This window comes from Cyprinus carpio, chromosome B1 (assembly GCF_018340385.1).
Source record: "Cyprinus carpio isolate SPL01 chromosome B1, ASM1834038v1, whole genome shotgun sequence".
Classification (NCBI taxonomy): domain Eukaryota; kingdom Metazoa; phylum Chordata; class Actinopteri; order Cypriniformes; family Cyprinidae; genus Cyprinus; species Cyprinus carpio.
In genome coordinates, this window is record NC_056597.1 from 7,224,417 (window position 1) to 7,244,367 (window position 19,951).

At 37.1% G+C, this 19,951-nt stretch overlaps 1 long non-coding RNA gene across 1 annotated transcript; it reads right to left on the reverse strand.

Moving 5' to 3' along the window:
• Positions 1 to 862: 862 nt before the first annotated feature.
• LOC109094900 lies at positions 863 to 19,012 on the reverse strand. The gene is made up of 3 exons (XR_002018648.2): positions 18,743 to 19,012; positions 4,488 to 4,556; positions 863 to 1,708 (listed from the first exon to the last, which is right to left on the reverse strand). It is a non-coding gene; the product is annotated as an uncharacterized LOC109094900 (long non-coding RNA).
• Positions 19,013 to 19,951: the final 939 nt, after the last annotated feature.

Here is a 19,951-nt window from a genome sequence, read left to right on the forward strand (position 1 = left end):
TTACGTGAGTACAGCTGGTGGTCATGGCGTGTGGTTCATACCGCAGGGGCAAGAGCACTGTACTCACATTTCTAATGGGGAGCTCACCATCACGATTAAAGTTTTTTACACCATTGATGCATTTTTAATGAGTGTCTTTTACCCTCTTGAAATTTTTTTTAAGTAAAATATTAAAGCACCTAAAACATGTTTTGATTTGTGTCAAAGCTTTAAACACATAAAAGGTGTTTTTAACCGAGGTTCAGTTTCTTAAGATTCAAAACACAAACAACATTTGAATGCTATAGAAGCGAATTATTCAAAACACAAACAACATTTGAATGCTATAGAAGCGAATTTCATTATGATACGATCTTTACTGATGAGTTGTTGTTTCGATTCTGAACAATAGTTGAGACTGAACGAGTCTCTTTTGTGAACAAATTGAATGAACTTGTTCATTAATCGACTGAACAAGTCAACTCTGCTTAACAAGAGCATGATGCTCACCAGAACGAGGAGGACACCATTGATGATTTCTGTAGTCTTTTTTTTTTTTTTTTGTCATTTGTGGGGAAACACTTAATCATAAAAACTCACCCTCAACACAAAAACACTAACCTATTTTATTACACATTTGATTCGGTTATCATGAATGACTCTAAGGAATCGTTTGAAATTAACCATCAAAACAAAATCGCAAAACAAAAACACTCACCTACTAACACTAAAAACTAACACCAAAAATGTCCATCATCAAAATCCATCATCTTAATACATTTTAAAAACACATTTCAAAAATATCATTCAAAAAATATTATGTTCTGTGACATTTCTGACAATACAAAGATAGATACCTTAAACATTGTTTGTATGGACATAACTTAATTCATAGAGCAAGATATTTTACACCAAATTATAAAGTACTTAACTTGAATAACATTTACTATTAACATACTTGATAGAGATACCAGCTCTTTCCATGCTCTCCTCCTCAGACAGGCTGTGTTTGCCTGGGCTGCCTGATTTAGAGAAGGTGGTCCCACTCTAAGCCAAATGTCAAATTCCCTGACTTTCACTGACTAAAAAGCTGAATTTCCATGACCTATATTGAACAGAAAAACAGGCCGCTGTTGTGCTGAAGCAGACAAAAACCAGCCACACACAGTATTTTAAATCTATCCATTTGCAAGCTTTATTTACTTGTTCAGAGGCGTTTTAGTACAAAACTAAGTTAAACACACATACACACTTTTTTATATTTTGCTTTTACCTGTTAAATGCACTTTGATATTTTTCTGTACTCTTTCTACAGAAATTAATTTATGGTTTTTATGCTTTCAGGGGTTAAACACTCGATTTTCTGTTTGTCATCAAGTTCATCATTCAGTCTTATTATTTCTTCACATTTCTTCTTCTTATTTCTTTGATTTTCTGTTGTCTACTTTAAAGTGATTATTTTGTAGCCAGTGTTTCCATTTGGATCAGTGGGTCTATCTTCAGCTGTGCTTCCTGATTTAGACCGGGGTGGCACTGGACTGAGTTCTTCTTGGTGTTCGCACTTCGGCTGGATTTTCGAGTCATCGGTGATGTCATCATCTCCATCATCAGAAAGTTGCTTGATGCGCACAGCATTGGTCAGGGCTGAGACATGGGGCTGGATCAAGGAGACCAACATGGAGACTGAAGTCACAGAGGAGGACACTTCGGCAGGTGTGTCTGTTTCAGACTTAAGTTCAGACACAAGGGAAAAAAAACGATAAAGGGATTATTTCGGAAAGAAACTCTTTAAGCTCATTTTATTTTAATACAATGTTCAAAAAATATTAAGAATACATTTTACTTATAATGAGGTAACATGTCTTACATTTAAACAGTCTGCTGCATTGCTCTATAATATGGGGCCAGGAAGATTTTTTTTTTTTAAGAAATTGATACTTTCATTCAGCAGGGACACAATAAATTTATAGTAAAGACATTTATAATTGTACAAAAGATTTTTATTTGAAATAAATGCTATTGTTTTAAACTTTATATTCTACAAATTCTGAAAAAATATATATATATAGTTTCCAAAAAAATGTTAAGCAGAATAACTAATTTTAACATTGGTAATAAGATTTTTATTTTTTTTTTGCAGCAGGAAATTGGAATACTAGAATCATTTTTGAAGGATCACGTGACACTGAAGACTGGAGTGATGGATGCAAAAAATAAAATGATTTTTCTTTGCCATCGCAGACATTTTAAAATAGAATAAATAAAATATATTTTAAAATATTAAAATAGAAAACAGTTTAAATTGTAATAATATTTCACAATATTGCTGTTTTTACTTTATTTTTATAAAATAAATTCAGACTTTTTTCATAAACACCCCCCCCCCCCCCACTTTTTTAAAACAACCATTGTTTTCCAAAGTGCTGTACAAGCATAAAGTATAACACTTTTTGTACCACCTGTAAACGTTTAAGAGAGGCCTGATTAATACCTACATAGAGGCTATTACAATAGTCAAGGCGGATTGACATAAAACCATGTATGACCCTTTCAAAATCAGTAAACAAAAAAGACTTGACTTTTGGTAATTGCCTCAACTGGAAAAAAAAACTAGATTTAATTACAGAATGAATTTGATTATCAAATTTAAAATCACTGTCCAATATAACACCCAGATTTTCACATTTGGCTTCACATATGATTTTATAACACTCAAATCTAAGTCAAGGGGGTCACAGGTGTTGTCAGGTATAAATATCATGACTTCTGTTTTTTCTTCATTGAACTTTAAAAAATTTGAAGCCATCCAGACCCTAACCTCCTCAAGACAGTCCAACAATGGTGCTATAGAGTTTGCATCTTTCCGTTTCAAAGGGATATAAAGTTGTGAATCGTCTGCATAACAATGAAACGAGATGCCAACCCTAACGGAAGTAGATAATGAAAATAAAATGGGACCAAGAATATAACCCTGAGGGACACCACAGGAGAGAGATGCAGTGGATGACATAAAATCCCCAAGACGGACTGAAAAACTTCTGTCAGATAAATATGATCTAAACTACTCCAACGCAGTTCCCCTAACTCCAACGCAATGCTCCAACCGAGAAATCAGGATGTTATGGTCTACAGTGTCAAATGCAGCAGTAAGATCCAGGAGCATGAGGACAGCATAATCACCTGAGTCAGTAGCTAGTAACAGGTCATTATAAACTTTCAACAGGGCCGTTTCTGTACTGTGGAGTGATTTAAAACCAGACTGAAATACTTCCTGCAAACCATGTTGACTTAAAAATGATTGCAATTGTGTAAAAACAACCTTCTCTAACATTTTGGAAAGGAACTGAAGCTTTGTGACAGGTAGATAACTCCTGAGGCAAGACTATTTATGATTTCCTGAATTTTAGGACAAAGGGTTTCAAAAACATTCTTTAAAAATTGAGAAGGCATAATATCTATGCAACAGGCAGATGGTTTCATTTTAGCTAAGATGTCTCTCAAAAAAAAGAGACACAGGCTCAAACTGGTTAAAAACAGCAGAGCACATAACGGTAATAGATGAATCAACAGAAGAATGTGAAATATGTGCTCCAACAACAGCTATCTTGTCAACAAAAAATATTAAAAAAAATTCACACATCTCAAAAGAGAACTCCAAACAAGCTGACTGAGGAGTATTCAAAGCATTCATTAACTTCATTAACAGTACTGAAAAGAACACAAGGCTTGTGTGAATTGTTAGAAATAATATCTGAGAAGTACTTAGACTTCTCAGTTGCAACAGTCTTTTGATATTTGTGCAAACTTTCCTTTAAAATGTCAAAAAAGCTTTTTTCCAAATGTGTTCAGCCCTGCTACACTCTTGTCTTACAGCACGAGTAGTATCATTCAGCCAAGGTTCAGCTTTAGGTTTAGCATGGATAAACTTAAATGGAGCAACTATATCTAGTCTAATAACTATATCTGACTATTTATATATATAATATATATATATATATATATATATATATATATATATATATATATATATATATATATATATATATTTTGACATCATATAAATGTCATAACATGCAAAATTAGTTCAGGTTGTCTTTTCAGTGGTATTGTGAAATTATGAGCAAATGAAGAGGTGGCAATATATTTTTTTAAGGTCTAAAGAAAATATACATTTTTAAAAATTTAGATTTTAAAAATACCCCTATATACAAGACAACCCCTTGGTTGCCTATATATATATATATATATATATATATATATATATATATATAAATAAAATTATAATATAATTATTTATCATTATGGGACGTGAAAACCAAACATCAGCAAAATAAGAATTAATCAGTGTGACGCATAAAAAGTGAAGGATACTGTTCCTCCAGCAGCATGCTCTCAGTGGCCTGTCTGTTCTCAACAATGAAGGAGCTGTCCAGCGTTCATTTTCAGAGTATCTTTACACCTAGTGTTAAAACAGTTATCATTTTAGGGTGAGCTAACCCTTATTTTACCTGCTGTTTGTCTTCCAAATAAACAGTAAGTATTGATCCTGGAGAATCATGGAGAAACTGTTCAGGTCCCTGTTAAGTGAGCAGACAAATAAAAAAAAACATTAATTCCATAAGAATGTGTTTACAGAAATTAATTTACAAAAGACAAATAAGGAGTACATGATTACATAAAATTTTAAAAAACATATTTTATAAAATATATTTTAAAATATGTTATTTACTGTAAATTGTCCTTTATGTGTAGTACTGCTATAGGATGAACTTCTGATAATGTAATGTGTATCTATGTTTGTAATTCCTGTAGTGGATTTTTTGGTTACACTTTATTTTACAGTGTCCTTCTTACAAGTGTAACAGTGTGCATTTAAATACTGAGTAATATTAACAATGAATACTTACTATAAGATTAGGGCTTTGATAGTTAGTTGCAAGTAGTTATACCTTATTTACTGTTATAATACTATAGTGAGTGCACGTAACATGTAAAAAGGACACTGTAAAATAAAGAGTTACTGAGTTTTCTCTATGTAAACGAACAGTCCGTTTCTAGTATCCATGCGTGCCATGCTAAAATAAGCGGATTTACATCCTCACAGCAGTAAAAAATGAATACAACATTGCTCATACGGTTAGTAACCATTTTATCATAAAGTTTTATGTCAACACATATAATGTATACGTTTTATCGATATACTTTCGAAACTCTGTGAATTTTAACGTTTATTGCAATACAATGTTTTGCCCCACACAGGCTTTCATTGTAAATGAATGTATACTCAATACGTGTTTTTTTTTTTGTTCGTTTTTTTTTCTTTCACAAACTGATGGATAGGGTTTTTTTTTTTTATAATTGTCAGCATTGTTTTATTTTTGTACTGAAGCATTTCTGTAAAGAGGAGTTTTAACGTACATTGATGTGAGTGATGTGCCATTATATCACTTATGCTGATATCTGCTAAATCTGCTGAATAGTGTGCACTGTGTGGCCTCTTGGTAGCAGATAATTGAAGCTCTACAGTTAGTTACATTAAACTTGTTTCCTAGATGATGTTAAAACAGTGTAATTGTGTTCATATAACTAAAGAAGTTCATATTAATCCTGTCAGTTGTTTTTCTATTGCTCCTGTCTCACTGTAAATGATCCTCAAGCGATTTTACATTCATCAAAGTCTTACCTGTTCTATTCCAAGTCTCCAACAATCTCCTATACTCACCTCTGAGTCTCCAGCGATCTCCTATACTCACCTCTGAGTCTCCAGCGATCTCCTATACTCACCACTGAGTCTCCAACGATCTCCTATACTCACTACTGAGTCTCCAACGTTCTCCTATACTCACTACTTAGTCTCCAGCGATCTCCTCTACTCACCACCGAGTCTCCAGCGATCTCCTATACTCACCTCTGAGTCTCCAGCGATCTCCTATACTCACCTCTGAGTCTCCAGCGATCTCCTATACTCACATATGAGTATCCAGTGATCTCATATACTCACCTGAGTCTCCAGCGATCTCCTATACTCACCTCTGAGTCTCCAGCGATCTCCTATACTCACCTCTGAGTCTCCAGCGATCTCTTATCTCACATATGAGTCTCCAGCGATCTCTTATCTCACATATGAGTCTCCAGCGATCTCCTATACTCTCCTTTAAGTCTCCAGCTATCTCCTATCTCACCTCTGAGTCTCCAGCGATCTCCTATACTCACCTCTGAGTCTCCAGCGATCTCCTATACTCACTTGAGTCTCCAGCGATCTCCTATCTCACATATGAGTCTCCAGCGATCTCCTATACTCTCCTTCAAGTCTCCAGCTATCTCCTATCTCACCTCTGAGTCTCCAGTGATCTCTTATACTCACCTCTGAGTCTCCAGCAATCTTATATACTCACTTGAGTCTCCAGCGATCTCCTATCTCACCTCTGAGTCTCCTCCCCTCCCCTCCTCTCCTCCCCTCTCCCCACCTCACCTCTCATCCCCCAGCGATCTCCTATACTCACCTCTGAGTCTCCAGCGATCTTATATACTCACTTGAGTCTCCAGCGATCTCTTAACTCACATATGAGTCTCCAGCGATCTCCTATACTCTCCTTTAAGTCTCCAGCTATCTCCTATCTCACCTCTGAGTCTCCAGTGATCTCCTATACTCACCTCTGAGTCTCCAGCGATCTCTTATACTCACATGAGTCTCCAGCGATCTCCTATCTCACATATGAGTCTCCAGAGATCTCCTATACTCTCCTTCAAGTCTCCAGCTATCTCCTATCTCACCTCTGAGTCTCCAGTGATCTCCTATACTCACCCCTGAATATCCAGTGATCTCATATACTCACCTGAGTCTCCAAAGATCTCCTATACTCTCCTTCAAGTCTCCAGTAATCTCCTATCTCACTTCTGAGTCTCCAGCGATCTCCTATACTCCCCTGAGGCTACAGCAATCTTCTATTCTCACCTTCAAGTCTCCAGTGATCTCCTATACTCACCTCTGAGTCTCCAGTGATCTCCTATACTCACCTCTAAGTATCCAGTGATCTCATATACTCACCTCTGAGTCTCCAGCGATCTCCTATACTCACCTCTGAGTCTCCAGTGATCTCCTATACTCACCTCTAAGTATCCAGTGATCTCATATACTCACCTGAGTCTCCAGCGATCTCCTATACTCTCCTTCAAGTCTCCAGCAATCTCCTATACTCACCTCTGAGTCTCCAGCGATCTTTTATACTCACCTTCAAGTCTCCAGTGATCTCCTATCTCACTTCTGAATCTCCAGCAATCTCCTATACTCACATTCAAATCTCCAGTGATCTCCTATACTCAGCTCTGAGTCTCCAACGATCTCCTATACTCACTTTCAAATCTCCAGTAGTCTCCTATACTCTCCTTCTAGTCTCCTACGATCTCCTATACTCACCAACGATCTTATACTCACTTCTGAGTCACAAACGATCTTATAATTGCCTCTGAATCTCCAACGATCGTCTATACTCACCTTCAAGTCTCCAGTGATCTCCTATACTCACCTGAGTCTCCAGTGATCTCCTATACTCACCTTCAAGTCTCCAGTAATCTCCTATACTCTCCTTCAAGTCTCCAACGATCTCCTATACTCACCTCAAGTCTCAAGCGATTTCTGTCCTGCTCACTACTGCACTAGACTGTTTATCTGAACACTTCACACTCAGTTTGGTTTACCTGCCTCAGTTTATCAGCTTATTTACGTCCCTGTTCATCCCATCATTGCCCACACCTGCTGTTTTGCATTTTCTTAGCCGATGTGCCTTCCAGTGTACAAAATCCGATACCTGCATATATCCAGCTGTCTATTAATACACTTTGGTTTCAACTAAACTATCTTGTTGCAATGCATTTAGCAAAAGAGTTTATCGTTGCTGAACATTTATTTTATTTATTATACATATACATATTATGCAATTTATTCTTAATATTTACATTTCAGGGTCAGCAGGAAGGGACCCATGTTTACGGATTAGAGTGTTTGCATATGCATACGCGGTCCGGCGAAGCATTTGAGAACCAACTGTTTGTCAGTTTTAATCTAAAAATATTTGTGATAGCCTACTTTTTACGTAACAAAAGTAAGCTATATGCTGCATTAAAATGTGTTGCCACTTGCTTGAGTAACTTATTTACAAACCTAGAAGTCAAATGCAATGAATAATACATTGTTTATATCTATTGAGTTTAAACATGAATGTGTCTATAAAAGATTGTATTACTGTACTGTGATAAAAGAGGATCACGATGCTGAAAAGCATTTTCAGTAACATCGTTTGGATTTGAAATCAAAATAATAGAAAAACAGCCACAGATCAGGAGCGGACTGCAAACGTGTCAAGTGCAAAAGCAAAATGAGTCCATGCTGCTTCTGCACCGCATACATAACACATGGACTGCATACACACTGTAAACGGAGTGTGTGTGAAACAGGTGTCAGGCTGATAGAGCAGGACTGGAGGGAACACACAGCACAAGAACACACAACAAGACACGCTCAAGACCACAAAACAACACTTCTCTGCACAACACAAGGAGAAATAACATTTTGCAATAACAAGGAAAAAAATAACAATAAAAAGAAAAAGTAAACAACTAAGTGAAGGAAAATCTAAAGTTTAGAGTATCAAATCCAAGCAACAACAAGAACACAAGTCTAGAAATGACAATGATGAAGAACTAAAGAAAATACTACAAGTAAATATAAGCAAGATAACTGAAGATCAAAACCAAAAAACAAAAGAGAGAAATTAAGAGTTAAAACTACAGCAAGGACACACAATCATAGCAAATAACAGGCATGACTGGAATACAGAGCAGCAAATCACTAACTGTCTCTATGGCACAAGACGAACCAGCCAGCAACAAGAGGAAAAACTAGCACAACATAAAGGGAGCAAAGTACATGAGGGCCAGGTGAGCACAATTAATGAAACAAGAACAAGAGAAGGGTTAAACAAGAGGGCGTGACCAATGGAAGAAAGGAGGTTGGACCAAAGGAACACATGGCAGACACAAGGCAATTTGTTAAGACACAAGACAAACAAAGAAACATTAAACAAGACAACACAGACAAAGCTGCCAGGGCAGAACCCTTGCACATTTATTATTTACAACTAGTACTAAATTAAATTATTCATTATTTTAGTTTTCTCTATTATTCTTATTCTTTATTCATTCTTATTATTTGTCTTCTTTTTCTGTATCCAGCTGTATCAGGTGGAGGACCACTTTCTTTTCTCCCATTGGTAGTCACTGCATCATAGCTTATTTGCAAATATATAACTGTTATTATTTCTTATGCATTACAGCAAAGAAGGTTTTGACCTCCTTCCAGCTCCACCAAGTTCAGCACAACACCTCCCAAACAGGTGTCAGCCTCCCGCGAGAAGCTGAATCGGACCCCAACCGTCACCCACCGAGCAAAGCGTCACTATTGATCTTCACTGTCAGTGAGAGATATAAAGCAGGTATTCGCTATGGTAAGAGTGACTCAGCTGAGCAAGGGTGAGTGAGAGCATCACACCACCTGACGCCATGATTCCTTCCCATAGATAGGTGTGGAGGGACACCACTCAACATCACCATCCAAGACAGCGATCCCCGGGAACCTGAACACAGAGGCCCATCGTCACCCACTGAGGTGCCTCATCAAACTCTGTGATGAGTGAAGCTGTGATGCAAAGACTACCAATACTCTGAGATGTTGGCTTCTGATAGGACACTGATGTTAACGGATTTGAGTGTTTACACTGGACGCAGTTGCAGTCCAGCAGTGCGTCTGCAGCAGTGCAGCGTTTGATTACACACAGAGTCAATTTTTGCTGTGCTGCACTCACTGAATTAAAGTGACAGTGCATTGTTCATGGTAAAAGTTAACATGGATTGACACAGAAATGTAGTAATTTCACAATAAATAGATATCATTAAATTCTACTGTGTTTCACAGTCAACACTTGGCTTTTTGTCTAGGTTTAAAACAAGGAAAAGTGCACTTTTAGATAAACAAGACAACATAATAGATGCACTTTTAGAGTAAATCTAAGTTCTTTAAGACCCGAGGGATTACTTGAAATCTAGATTTAAATGCAAAGGAGAGGCATGAGTGCCAACTTTCTGTCAGTTTTAATTATGCAATTTATTATTAATATTTACATGACAGGGTCAGCAGGAAGGGACCCATGTTTACGGATTAGAGTGTTTGCATATGCATACGCGGTCCAGCGAAGCATCTGAGAACCAACTGTTTGTCAGTTTTAATCTAAAAATATTTGTGATAGCCTACTTTTTACGTAAGAAAAGTAAGCTATATGCTCCATTAAAATGTGTTGCCACTTGCTTGAGTAACTTATTTACAAACCTAGAAGTCAAATGCAATGAAAAATACATTGTTTATATCTATTGAAAACGTGAATGTGTCTATAAAAGATTGTATTACTGTACTGTGATAAAAGAGAATCACGATGCTGAAAAAGCATTTTCAGTAACAACGTTTGGATTTGAAATCAAAATAATAGAAAAACAGCCGCGGATCGGGAGCGGACTGCAAACGTGTCAAGTGCAAAAGCAAAATGAGTCCATGCTGCTTCTGCACCGCATACATAACACATGGACTGCATACACACTGTAAACGGAGTGTGTGTGAAACAGGTGTCAGGCTGATAGAGCAGGACTGGAGGGAACACACAGCACAAAAACACAAGAACACACAACAAGACACACTCAAGACTACAAAACAATACTTCTCTGCACAACACAAGGAGAAATAACATGTTGCAATAACAAGGAAAAAACTAAATTAAGTGAAGGAAAAATCTAAAGTTCAGAGTATCAAATCAAAGCAACAACAAGAACAAGACTAGAAATGAGACTGATGAAGAAGTAAATATAAGCAAGATAACTAAAGATCAAAACCAAAAAGCAAAATAGAGAAATCAAGAGCAAAAACTACAGCAAGGACACACAATCACAGCAAACAACAGGCAAGACTGGAATACAGAGCAGCAAATCAGTAACTGTCTCTATGACACATTACGAACCAGCCAACACAAGAGAAAAAACTAGCACAACATAAAGGGAGCAAAGTACATGAGGGCCAGGTGAGCACAATTAATGAAACAAGAACAAGAGAAGGGTTAAAATAGAGGGCGTTACCAAGGGAAGAAAGGAGGTGGGACCCATGGCATGGTGAACACATGGCAGAAACAAGGCAATGTGTTAAGACACAAGACAAACAAAGAAACATTAAACAAGACAACACAGACAAAGCTGCCAGGGCAGAACCCTTGCACATTTATTATTTACTACTAGTATTATTAGCTTAACTTATTCATTATCATTTTAGTTTTCTCTATTATTCTTATTCTTTATTCATTCTTAATACTTGTCTTCTTTTTCTGTATCCAGCTGTATCAGGTGGAGGACCACTTTATTTTCTCCCATTGGTAGTCACTGCATCATAGCTTATTTGCAAATATATAATTGTTATTATTTCTTATGCATTACAGCACAGGAGGTTTTGACCTCCTTCTAGCTCCACCAAGTTCAGCACAACACCTCCCAAACAGGTGTCAGCCTCCCGTGAGAAGCTGAATCAGACCCCAACCGTCACCCACCGAGCAAAGCGTCACTATTGATCTTCACTGTCAGTGAGAGATATAAAGCAGGTATTCGCTATGGTAAGAGTGACTCAGCTGAGCAAGGGTGAGTGAGAGCATCACACCACCTGACGCCATGATTCCTTCCCATAGATAGGTGTGGAGGGACACCACTCAACATCACCATCCAAGACAGCGATCCCCGGGAACCTGAACACAGAAGCCCATCCGTCACCCACTGAGGTGCTTCATCAAACTCTGTGATGAGTGAAGCTGTGATGCAAAGACTACCAATTCTCTGAGATGTTGGCTTCTGATAGGACACTGATGTTAACGGATTTGAGTGTTTATACTGGACGCAGTTGCAGTCCAGCAGTGCGTCTGCAGCAGTGCAGCGTTTGTTTACACACCGAGTCTATTTTTGCTGTGCTGCACTCACTGAATTAAAGTGACAGTGCATTGTTCATGGTAAAAATTAACATACTTTGATACAAAACTGTAGTAATTTCACAATAAATGGATATAGAGTCTACTGTGTTTCACAGTCAACACGTGGCTTTTTGTCTAGGTTTAAAACAAGGAAAAGTGTGCTTTTAGATAAACAAGACAACATAATACATGCACTTTTAGAGTAAAAACTAAGTTCTTTAAGACCCGAGGGATTACTTGAAATCTAGATTTAAATGCAAAGAAGAGGCATGAGTGCCAACTTTCTGTCAGTTTTCATTTAAAATATTTGTGACAGCCGACTCTTTTTGTAAGAAAAGTAAGCTATATGCTGCATTTAAACATGTTGCCCCTTGCTTGAGTAACTAAATACACAAATTTAAAAGTCAAATGCATTGAATAATGCATTGTTTATATTTATTGAGTTTAAACATGAATGTGTCTATAAAAGATTGTATTACTGTACTGTGAAAAAACATTTTCAGTAACAACGTTAGGATTTGAAATCAAAATAATAGATAAATGTTGTTTGTGATAAACAGCCGCAGATCAGGAGCGGACTGCAAACTAGGGCTGCAACTAACGATTATTTTGCTAATCGATTAATCGGTCGATTCTTTTTACGATTAATCGATGAATCGGTTTATGTACTTATATTTTAGTTTTGACCATTTTTTCCCCAAGTAAATTATTAACAAAGGGTCTTTATCATTCAACATAGACTTTTTTTAGAGATTTTAACCATTTTGCATTGTCATATCCTCATCAAAAACATACCTGGAGTTGTGTTTTATTATGTGTTGGTTATCCTTTGTCAAACTCTTCTGCAATCAAAACACTGACCCATACATACTCTAGCAAATTTCACAAGGAGGTTTCAAGTAATGGTTTCACCATGACAGTCCTTAGGGCTCCTAAAGTAGTTTAACATCCCGAACAAAGCTTATTAAGGAATCTATCAGAACATATTTTCACGAAGAATAAGAATAAAACAATAAAATTGCAGTAAATTGCATTTTATTATTTTTTTTTCCTGTAAACACACAGCTTATACCTGGGAAACAGCTTTATAGCTTATGCTGTGAAATTGTAAACAATCCTTCGAACAAAGTGCCAATGGCATGAAACCTGAATGGAACTCACATTTTAAAATAAAATTTAAAGTAAAAACCATCAGAAGGTTGTCCAGAAAAAAAATTGGACACACAAAAAACCTGCTGTGTGAAAAAAAGTGCAGTGAATACTTAGAAAAAAAGTGCATTTCAAATACATTTAAACATTAACCTCTCTCATTCAGTCATAATTAGGCTGCAAGACTGAATTATGAACTGGTAAACGACAAAGCTTTAAATGTTAATTGTTAAAAAGCAATGTTATCAGCTTTTACGACTAAACATTTGCAAACAACATTGTACTGCAGAATCTACACAAATAAAAGTCTTGGCACACTGTGATTTTCATCGGATTTAAATATGTAGTGGTCCTTATAACAGTGCAAAATTCAAAAATGTAATAAAGGGATAAAATGTTAAACAAAACAGCTTATGCCTGAACTGACAGGAATTCGACTACCTGTGGGAAATGAGGCAGAACACTATTCACTCATTATTTGAGAAAACACTTTGCATTGCAGTGCAAAAAGGTCAACATCATGTCCAAATGTTCAGGGTTTAACAGTAGGCTTGCTCTCTTTTTAGAGGATATGTTTCCTGTCGCAGAAATCAGCCGCGGTTTACAGGTTACTCTTCTTTTTTGAAGGCTCAAAGTAAAGTGCTCCCACACTTTGGATGACTTAGTTCGATTAGTTTTATCTTCCGCTTTTTTCTTTTTCTTTCTCGAGCTTACTCCACTGCTGCCTGCCTCACCCATCACGCTGAATTCTGCAGAGACACTGTGCGGGAAGCACGTGACATAAAACGAGGCCAGCTATTGGCTATTTGCTGCTTCTCCTGCTGTACTGGCTGAGTAAAACCTCCGGTGGCTCATTACTGCCACACTTTGGTCAACGCAGATTTAAAATATGCACGAAATGAGCCGCTTACGGCAAATAAAAAATTATTTAGCAACGAATCGATTACTAAATTAGTTGACAACTATTTTAATAATCGATTTTAATCGATTAAATCGATTAGTTGTTTCAGCTCTACTGCAAACGTGTCAAGTGTGAAAGCAAAATGAGTCCATGCTGCTTCTGCACCGCATACGTAACACATGGACTGCATACACACTGTAAACGGAGTGTGTGTGAAACAGGTGTCAGGCTGATAGAGCAGGACTGGAGGGAACACACAGCACAAAAACACAAGAACACACAACAAGACACACTCAAGACCACAAAACAACACTTCTCTGCACAACACAAGGAGAAATAACATTTTGCAATAACAAGGAAAAAAAATTAACAATAAAAATAAAAAGTAAAACTAAACAATTAAGTGAAGGAAAAAATCTAAAGTTCAGAGTATCAAATCAAAGCAACAACAAGAACAAGACTAGAAATGAGACTGATGAATAAGTAAATATAAGCAAAATAACTGAAGATCAAAACCAAAAAGCAAAATAGAGAAATCAAGAGTAAAACTACAGCAAGGACACACAATCACAGCAAATAACAGGCAAGACTGGAATACAGAGCAGCAAATCAGTAACTTTCTCTATGACACAAGACGAACCAGCCAACAACAAGAGGAAAAACTAGCACAACATAAAGGGAGCAAAGTACATGAGGGCCAGGTGAGCACAATTAATGAAACAAGAACAAGAGAAGGGTTAAAATAGAGGGCGTGACCAAGGGAAGAAAGGAGGTGGGACCCATGGCATGGTGAACACATGGCAGAAACAAGGCAATGTGTTAAGACACAAGACAAACAAAGAAACATTAAACAAGACAACACAGACAAAGCTGCCAGGGCAGAGCCCTCACGCACGTATTATTTACTACTAGTATTATTAGCTTAACTTATTCATTATCATTTTAGTTTTCTCTATTATTCTTATTCTTTATTCATTCTTAATACTTGTCTTCTTTTTCTGTATCCAGCTGTATCAGGTGGAGGATCACTTTCTTTTCTCCCATTGGTAGTCACTGCATCACAGCTTATTTGCAAATATATTATTGTTGTTGTTGTTATTATTTCTTATGCATCTCAGCACAGGAGGTTTTGACCTCCTTCTAGCTCCACCAAATTCAGCACAACACCTCCCAAACAGGTGTCAGCCTCCCGTGAGAAGCTGAATCAGACCCCAACCGTCACCCACCGAGCAAAGCGTCACTATTGATCTTCACTGTCAGTGAGAGATATAAAGCAGGTATTCGCTATGGTAAGAGTGACTCAGCTGAGCAAGGGTGAGTGAGAGCATCACACCACCTGACGCCATGATTCCTTCCCATAGATAGGTGTGGAGGGACACCACTCAACATCACCATCCAAGACAGCGATCCCCGGGAAACTGAACACAGAGGCCCATCCGTCACCCACTGAGGTGCTTCATCAAACTCTGTGATGAGTGAAGCTGTGATGCAAAGACTACCAATTCTCTGAGATATTGCCTTCTGATAGGACACTGATGTTAACGGATTTGAGTGTTTACACTGGATGCAGTTGCAGTCCAGCAGTGCGTCTGCAGCAGTGCAGCATTTGTTTACACACCGAGTCTATTTTTGCTGTGCTGCACTCACTGAATTAAAGTGACAGTGCATTGTTCATGGTAAAAATTAACATGCATTGACACAGAAATGTAGTAATTTCACAATAAATAGATATAAAGTCTACTGTGTTTCACAGTCAACACGTGGCTTTTTGTCTAGGTTTAAAACAAGGAAAAGTGCACTTTTAGATAAACAAGACAACATAGTTTTTACTCTACAAGTGCATCTATTAAGTTCTTAGAGACCCAAGGGATTACTTGAAATCTAGATTTAAATGCAAAGGAGAGGCACGAGAGCCAACTTTCTGTCAGTTTTCATTTAAAATATTTGTGATAGCATACTTTTTATGTAAGAAAATTAAGCTATATGCTGCGTTAAAACATGTTGCCACTTGCTTGAGTAACTTAATACACAAATCTAGAAGTCAAATGCATTGAATAATACATTGTTTATATTTATTGAGTTTAAACATGAATGTGTCTATAAAAGATTGTATTACTGTACTGTGAAAAAAAATTTTCAGTAAAAACATTTGGATTTGAAATCAAAATAATGGCTAAATGTTGTTTGTGATAAACAGCCGCAGATCAAGAGCGGATGGAAACGTGTCAAGTGTTAAAGCAAAATGAGTCCATGCTGCTTCTGCACCGCATACATAACACATGGACTGCATACACACTGTAAACGGAGTGTGTGTGAAACAGGTGTCAGGCTGATAGAGCAGGACTGGAGGGAACACACAGCACAAAAACACAAGAACACACAACAAGACACACTCAAGACCACAAAACAACACTACTCTGCACAACACAAGGAGAAATAACATGTTGCAATAACAAGGAAAACAATAACAATAAAACGAAAAAGTAAAACTAAATTAAGTGAAATAAAAATCTAAAGTTTAGAGCATCAAATCCAAGCAACAACAAGAACAAGACTAGAAATGACACTGATGAAGAACTAAAGAAAATACTACAAGTAAATAAAAGCAAGATCACTGAAGATCAAAAACAAAATAGAGAAATCAAGAGCAAAAACTACAGCAAGGACACACAATCACAGCAAATAACAGGCATGACTGGAATACAGAGCAGCAAATCAGTAACTGTCTCTATGACACAAGATGAACCAGCCAGCAACAAGAGGAAAAACTAGCACAACATAAAGGGAGCAAAGTACATGAGGGCCAGGTGAGCACAATTAATGAAACAAGAACAAGAGAAGGGTTAAACAAGAGGGCGTGACCAAGGGAAGAAAGGAGGTGGGACCAAAGGAACACATGGCCGACACAAACAAGGACAAAGCAATGTGTTCAGACACAAGACAAACAAATAAACATTAAACAAAGAAAACACAGACAAAGCTGCCAGGGCAGAATCCTTGCACCTGTATTATTTACGACTAGTACTAAATTAAATTATTCATTATCGTTTTAGTTTTCTCTATTATTCTTATTCTTTATTCATTCCTATTATTTGTCTTCTTTTATCCAGCTGTATCAGGTGGAGGACCACTTTCTTTTCTCCCATTGGTCACTGCATCATAGCTTATTTGCAAATATATAATTGTTATTATTTCTTATGCATCTCAGCACAGGAGGTTTTGACCTCCTTCTAGCTCCACCAAGATCAGCACAACACCTCCCAAACAGGTGTCAGCCTCCCGCGAGAAGCTGAATCGGACCCCAACCGTCACCCACCGAGCAAAGCGTCACTATTGATCTTCACTGTCAGTGAGAGATATAAAGCAGGTATTCGCTATGGTAAGAGTGACTCAGCTGAGCAAGGGTGAGTGAGAGCATCACACCACCTGACGCCATGATTCCTTCCCATAGATAGGTGTGGAGGGACACCACTCAACATCACCATCCAAGACAGCGATCCCCGGGAAACTGAACACAGAAGCCCATCCGTCACCCACTGAGGTGCTTCATCAAACTCTGTGATGAGTGAAGCTGTGATGCAAAGACTACCAATTCTCTGAGATTTTGGCTTCTGATAGGATGTCCTGCTTTTGTATTATTATTCGATTTATGTATATTTGATGTATATTATTCGATTCCCAGGGAACACATGTTAGGTAAAAAAAAAATAAATGTATAGCATGAATGCAATGTTAGTGGCTTTGGATAAATGCATCTGCTAAATGCATAAATGTAAATGGAGTATTTCTACTATTTCTGGAGTATATCTTTTTTATCTAATTACACAGTGTGGCAATTAATTCATCGAATTGATCACATATTAATCACATCAAACTGAGAAATTACACAAAAAACATGAGAAAATCATGAAATTGAAAAATAGACAATATTTTGTTTAAAATATAACACAACTTCTTATTTACTTAACTGCTGTATGAAATCACTTTTGCATGCTATTGGGGACAAAAACAGCACTCGTGCGATATCGCTTAACATATAAATATGAGAAAAATTCATACAGCGACATTTTTTGGCCTAATATCTTGAATTTTGGGGGCACATAACTGCATTTATGGATTACGTAGTTGTAGTCCTGCATGTTTCATGTAGTCAACAGTCAACTGTATGAAATATAATACGACGTAACATACAGGTCTAGGTGCGGGGAGGTGTGTTAACATTTTTATCGCGTTATTTTTCCATAATTAACTAATTAATTTAAGGTTGTTACAGTTCTTACTGTGCGTTACGTCATACAGAGGATTTAGAACACGTCAAACGCTCCCTCTCTCTCCGCGATGTTGATTGGCTGTCGAGAATCGCATCTTTTAAACTGTCATGACGCGATTTTTTTTTTATTATTATTGTAATAACTTACATTCCCTGAGGTCTTTGTTAACAAAACAAACCCTCAATATTACTTTCAACCCTCATTCTGACCCTCTGTCCGATTTTATCCATTTTTAAGGGGCTGCTCTATTAAAAGGCCACTGTTATGATTGTCTAACGTCATTCGATAGGAAAAAGTACTAACGTTAGTTGTACTAACGCACAATGAATAAGTATTTAAAAACACTATCCATACAAACCAAGACAAAGCATTATATATTTAAATTGTTAACTCACGGTTTGCTGCAGCTGCTGTCAGATTCAAAACAGTTGGCTGCTTCATCTTTCAACAAATGTTTCTGTGTGAACTGTCCATTACACAGTACCTCGTTTACAAAACAATATGCAGTCAATGCCCCACATATAACGAACATACGACGCGGACTGGGACGGCCTAGGCAATAAAAAATACACCATCCATTCCTCCCCGATACTGAACCCTCCCAAAGTCTGCAGAGAAATACAAATGAACTTGAATGCAGGCGTAAAGCGACTAAACGCAAGTGGGCGTGGCCCGTGGATGGACAATGTGATAAAATGATTGGTCGATGCCTTGTCATATCCAAATATAGTCATATAGTAGTGGCTTAAAATATTGTTACTGTTCTCGGGTTAGTTTTATAATTTATTTTTACTTTAAAGTTAACAGATAGATGCTAGGTAATTTTTATAATTGACCTATTTACCAAACCCTGGGTGAGAGGAAAAAAATTAACAAGCACTATTAAAAGACTTCATAATTAATAGTATTTAATTATTTGTATATTTCATTCAATAGGTTACACAGTTTTTTTTCCTTTTTTTTTTACCGCTGATCTATAATAGAGAATATTTTATAGATGCTAACTGCATTTCATTAGCTCTGTACTTGTACTCTGCATAATGACAATAAAGTTGAATCTAATCATCTAATCTTTGACCAGCGGGTGTCGCCATTGTTTCGAGCGCCTGTGAGAAAGAGTGAATCATGTTGTGAAGAAATTGGTTCAATTGATTCGGACCTCAGAAGCTTCATCACTATTCTATTCAGCTTGAGATGATCTTGATATGTTGATTGTTTAGTTTGGTACCGTTGAATGATGCTGCAACGAATTGTTGGTCGTTGTAGTTTTCTTTTATAAAAGCACAGTGATGTAGGATGGCTAATGAGTTTTAGTATATGTAGGAACTTGAATACAACTAGCACAACAATATCTGTACAAAGGTACATTGCATTAAACACTAAATAGGCAACTTGTATGTTTTATATTTAGACATAAACCTGGTCACAGCAGTTAGGCGATTTTCTGACCTTTCCTCTACTTCCATTTCAAACATCCATAAGGTGACATGAACTAGTAATAATAAAGATGGCAGACATTTTAATCATTGAAATTTTATTGTGTTTCTCTTTCTTCGGATGGTCAGTCTGGTAGCTGAGCCTGTCTCTTACAGGAATGAGAAGTG